The 6000-nt window shown below is 52.8% G+C and overlaps 1 pseudogene; it reads left to right on the forward strand.

Annotated features, from left to right (window-relative positions):
* The first annotated feature begins 2211 nt into the window (after positions 1 to 2211).
* LOC109744183 (wall-associated receptor kinase 1-like) lies at positions 2212 to 6000 on the forward strand (annotated as a pseudogene).

Raw genomic sequence — 6000 nt, forward strand, 5'->3', positions numbered from 1 at the left:
GCGCAAGCCGGGCGGCCATCTCCTTCTCGGTGTCGCGTGGGATGAGCTCGGGGTCGACGGGTCTAGAGGTGAAGGACTCAGATTCGCTGCCCGCCATGCCGGAGACGTCCGGAGACCGCCGAAGGTGCATGGGTGGTAGAGGGGAGTAGAGTGAAGTGGTTAGGGTTTGGCCCAGCGAGCGGATGGGGTGAATATATATGGGGTCGGGTGAGCCAGCGACGTGGCGAGCACGCCTGGATGCCTCCATATATGCCTCATATTTGGGCTGAATATGAGCGTGCCGGTCAGCTCAGGCGTTTAAGTCCCGTTTGCATTGTGACCGGTGAGTGATCGGGCGGCCCACCCGATGAGAGAGATTTGAGCGTCCGATTGTAGATGCTCTTAGAGCATCTTCAGCCGCGCCCCCAACAAGGCCCCCCAGGCAATTTTTTGGCCGTCGGCGCCGAAAAATCGGCCCAGTCGCGTCCCCAAAGGCCCTTTTTTCGCCGGCTCGGGCCGAAATTGGTGCCGGCGGACCAGGCCGAACCCGGCAAGCTGGGGGCGCTTGGGGGCGCCGGCCGAATCGTTTTTTGCGCGAAAATTGGCGGGGCCTCCTTGGCAGCGACTTGGCTGTTCTCGTCGCTTCGTCGTCCTCATCGCCTCGGTTCCCGCGGGGGAATCAATGCCAAAGCTGTCGCGCGCTGCCGCACCGGTCAACCTCCATTAATGCCTCACGGGCGGCACAATGAAGGCGGGGCGACGCGCGTCCCTCGCCCGCCACGCGTACACACGGCGGCCACGCGGGCGCCGCATATATAAGTCGCCCCCTCCCGCACCGGTGAGCCACGCACAGACCTCGCTCTCCACCGCCGACGCCCCCGTTCCTCCCTCTTTTCTTGCCGTTTCTAGTTCACCCAATGGCCGAGCGCTACCCAGGCAATGGCGCGGCGGCGAACGGCTTCGGCCGTCGCCACCTTCGCGAGGACGAAGCCTGGCTTCTCTATGAGGCCGAGTACCCGGTCCCGCCGGACATGCAGGTGCCCGGGGCGTGGAGGATAAGCGCCGGCGGGGTCCCAGTGCCACCGCCGCCCACCGGGGCGGCGCGTCGTGCGGAGATCGCCCGTATCCGTGCCTCTCTGCCGCAAGCGGCGAGAGAAGGGCCGAGGTACACCCCCGACAGCTCGCTGTGGGAGCCGTACTTCCGTCGTCGCCACGCCGAGCAGCTCGAGGCCACCAACGACGTCGTCCCCTCCGGGAGGCTCAACTCCGACGGGCGCCGCCGATGGTGGGGTGTGCCCGACCGCACGCTGGAGGCCGTCCTCGAGTACATCGAGGGCGGCAACACGCCAAGGCTGGAGTACCCCGCTCCCCCCACCTTCTCCCGCCGGCGTGGGAGCTCGTGGACGCCGAGACGCATGGACCCGGCGTCCTCCTCCTCATCCGGCCGCTCGTCCGGCTCTCCCTCCCTCCTCCCCGTCAAGCCGGAGCCCCAGGACGCCGATCAGCCGGCGCACCCGCAGCTGCGGCGTCCGCATTGCCGAGTCCTCCCCCACCTCTGCCGGTCTCGTCAGGCCGAAGGTGGAGTCCAGCCTCCCCGCGGAGTACGAGGCCATAGCCCGGTCCGGCTTCTCCGACGAGGCCGCCCTAAAGTGGGCGCGGGACGACTACCTCCGCGACGAGATGGTCCGGCAGCGCCGAGCCCTGCAGGAGATAGCCGCCCGCCAGCGTGGGCGCGAGGACGAGAACGGTGTGGTGATTCTCGACAGCGACGAGGACGAGGACGCCCCCGGACCGTCCAACCCGCCGCACCTCGGCGACCCTGGGCAGGGGAGCAGCAGGGACGGCGGCCGCGAAGGAGCGACGGCGACGACGACAGCGGCGACTACACGCAGTTCTACAGGCTCTTCGGCATGTAGAGCTTCAGGGCGGCGGGCGGCGAGGAACGGCGAGGGCGACGGCTTGTCTAGTAGTGTTTTTTTTCTTTTTTTGTAAAATATTTTATGAACTCGCCGAAGTTTGCTTAAATTTGCGTCTTGTTTGTGCGAATGTGGGGCCGGATTTTGTTTTTTAAAAAAACGTGGGCGCGACGACTAAGGAGCATCACGCCCCCAACACGCGGTTTAGCGCCGATTTGCCCTCAGGCAACGATTTTTAGCACCTCCTGAGGGGCCAACGGCCGGAGATGCTCTTATAGCCCAGACGTGGAAGTCCATCTACTCCACTCGCCGGAGCTTAATGACCTAGGAGTAATCTGCATTCCACTTTTGCTTCACAAGCGCAGGCAGCATACAACACCGTACCGGCCATGACCACCACGCGAAGCTCGCAGTCCCATAGCTCCCAGCCACTGCCGATAATCCTAGTCCTCCTCCTTGCAGCAGCAGCATCAACTCGCTTGATCTTACAGGCGGCTGCTGCTGCTGCTGCTGCAGAACAAGATGAGAAGCAGCCGATCACGCTTCCGGGTTGCCCCGACAGGTGCGGCGACACTCTCATACCCTTCCCGTTCTGCACGAAGCCCGGCTGCTTCCGCGAGGGCTTCCAGGTCACCTGCAACGACTCCTTAAGTCCCCACCGCGCCTTCCTCGCCTACGCCGGAGTAAACCAGCACATAGCCGAGATATACTACAAGGTGGGGTGGCACCATCCTGTGTGGAGGACCGACCATGGCAACACGGCCCTGGAGCTCATAGACATATCGGTGGCCGACGGCGAGGCGCGCGCTTATGTCCTCGTTTCGTCCCTCTGCAACGCCGCCAACCTCAGTGGCGACTACGTCGCCAAGTGCCAGAACCTGGCGCTGGGCGAGAGGGGCCCGTTCCTGCTGTCGGTGACGCGCAACCTCCTCGTCGGCGTGGGCTGGAGAGTGGAACCCAAGATCATGAGCTACCTGTGGTCAGCGTACCGGAACTCCACCTATGAGTTCTCGCTCGCCTGCCTCTCGGACCTTATGGGCATGCCCAAGCTCCTGCAGCTGGCGACCAACGGGTCGTGCTCCAGCGGTCCAGCCGGGGCTGCTGCCAGGCCGCGCTGCCGGAGGCGGCCCCGCTCACCGACTTCGGGACGTGGTTCAGCATCGAGGACAACCCCATGTGGCAGACCAACCCGTGCACCTACGCCATGGTGGTCGAGAGCGACTGGTACCGCTTCTCCACGCCGGACCTGTACGGCGTCGAGGTGCTGCCCAGGAGGTACCCGAGGGGCGTCCCCTTCGTGCTCGACTTCTCCATCCGGAACGGTGCATGCCCGGGGAAAGGCCGGAAACCACCGCCGGACTACGCCTGCGTCAGCGGCAACAGCTATTGCGCCAACGCGACTGGTGGTGCTGCCCATGGCTATGTCTGCAGGTGCTTGGAACACTACGATGGCAACCCTTACATCGCCAATGGATGCCAAGGTGTACTAAGCCTTAATTCGTACTACCAGTATCTCTTTTTTACTCCAGATCTCAAACTTTTCTTGGTGTTGCGAAAACCAGATTTCAAGCCTTTAACCTTTTTTGTTTTCTTCTTCAGACATCGACGAGTGTAAGCTCCGAAAACTGAATCCTGAGTTGTATCCTTGTTCGAGTGATGGGATCTGCAAGAACAGGCTGGAAGACTATGACTGTCCATGTAAACTCGGAATGAAAGGCGACGGTATAAAAGGAACCTGCACCGATAAGGGTCTGTCTAGGACACATCTAGATGTGACATAATGTCCACTCTGTTTGTGGTCTATTTTTTTATCCTAGTTTTTTTATTTCTTATTGCTACATTATATACTTGTAGGAGTTTAGATGTGACATCTTTAAAAAACATCTAAATGTGAATTAGACAAACTGCACCGATAAATTCCCCCTAGTAACACAGGTGATTGTGGGTAAGCACAAATACAACCGTCTTTTTGTCCTTGGCTAGCAGTACACATGTCTCAATCTAGCTTTTGCTAAGACTTTTTCCTACTTTCAAGTGTTTTTAATTTGTACACATTTTCTATTATGGGTTGTTACTTAGTACTCCCTCCGTAAACTAATATAAGAGCGTTTAGATCACTATTTTCTAAAACACTCTTATATTAGCGTTTAGATCACTATTTTAATGATCTAAACGTTCTTATATTAGTTTACAGAGGGAATATTTAATCTAAATGAGTCCCATTAGCCCATTACTTGGGGGAATGTCTATGGCCTATGGGGATTTATATGCAAGCTATTTTTTTAGAAAAGAAGGTTGAAACCTCTGGCCTCTGCATCATTACGATACACGACCATCTTGATTTATGTGGAGTGTTAGATTGGAGTATGAGCCCTAAAGGTGGATGGGGAAACAAACTCTGTGATTTCAAAGCCTCTTTGATTCACATGATTATGAAAACTTGAGAAGGGGAAAATGTATGATTATAGGCATGTTCATTTGAATCCTACATGATTTTGGTTTATTAATCTATCACAGAAAGTACAAAGGGATTCTTCCAAGATAATTGAGTGGATGATTTTTTTTCCTGTGAATGTAGTATAAACCAATCCTTTGTAAACCTTCCTATATGATTCAATCATACAACACAGATGACCAACATAGGAAAAATTCCTAAGGATGCATATGCTCCATAATTCCTATAAAAATCCTTTGAGTTGAAGAGGCCCTTACAAGGAATCCTCGGATGTTCTGGGTGAATTTCTTTGGCTTCTACTCAGCTATCAACATATTAAAGGTGGTTCTTCACACCAAACCGTCTAATATAGTCTCCTATTATTACCCACCCATAAAGTATGATGGTTTACATCGTCCTTGATAACATTTGTGAGTTATTTGCTGTAGTTTTTTCCATAGTGGTGACAAATTCAAAGTGTATTATTAAAATAATTGTTTACTTTTTATATTCTCCTATGCAGATAGATTAAGTTATTCAAAGTTTTAGTGATGTGAAATCATTTTGTTTTGTGTCCATGTAGGTGGAATAGGTGGTATTTTTATCATTGCGGCTATATCATTCCTTATTCTTCTTCGCAAAGAGAAACAAAAGACAAGAGAGTTTTATCAAAAGAACGGCGGGCCTACGTTAGAGAAGGCAAAGTTCATAAAACTTTTCAAAAAGGAGGAGCTCAAGCCAATTTTGAACAGTAGCAATTTCATTGGAAAAGGTGGCTTTGGATAAGTTTATAAGGGCTTTCTTGATAATGAAGAAGTTGTGGTAAAGAAGCCAATTAGTGGTACTATGCTAGAGAATGAACAGTTTGCAAACGAAGTCATCATTCAGTCTCGAGTAATCCACAAGAACATCGTTAGGCTCATAGGATGTTGCCTAGAAGTTGATATCCCGATGTTGGTCTACGAGTTTCTCTCCAATGGTAGCCTTGATGACATTCTTCATGGCAAAAAGAAGGTGGCGCTCAACTTGGGTGTGCGTTTAAGTATTGCTGTCGAATCGGCGGATGCTCTGGTCTATATGCACTCAAAAACCAATGCCAAAATCATACATGGTGATGTCAAACCTGCAAATATACTCTTGGATGATAAGTTTGCGCCCAAGATCTCAGACTTTGGCATATCAAGGCTGATTGCGAGAGACAAAAAACACACCGGATCTGTCATTGGTGACATGAGTTATATCGATCCAGTGTATCTACAAACAGGCCTACTAATTGAGAAAAGTGATGTCTACAGTTTTGGTGTTGTCATACTGGAACTTATTAGTGGGCAGAAAGCCACACATTCTGATGGCGGCAGCTTAGTAAACAGTTTCCTTGAAGCTGGGAAGAAAGAGAAGAAAGTGACAGAGTTGTTTGACAAGGAAATTGTAGCCGCAGGAGATTTGGAGATTCTTGATAGTTTGGCAACGATCGCTTTGGAATGCCTTAACCTTGATGTGGATCAAAGACCATCGATGACAGAGGTAGTAGAGCGTCTTCTCATAATGAACCGGTCCCGTAAGTCGTAACTTGCTTGCATGTATATGTCGTGTCGAATAAGAGGTGGTGACGTTTATCTTATATTGTTGTTGTGAACAAAAGCCTATAAGGTAGGAACAGGGAAGGTTTCA

This window comes from Aegilops tauschii, chromosome 2, assembly GCF_002575655.3.
Source record: "Aegilops tauschii subsp. strangulata cultivar AL8/78 chromosome 2, Aet v6.0, whole genome shotgun sequence".
Taxonomy (NCBI): domain Eukaryota; kingdom Viridiplantae; phylum Streptophyta; class Magnoliopsida; order Poales; family Poaceae; genus Aegilops; species Aegilops tauschii.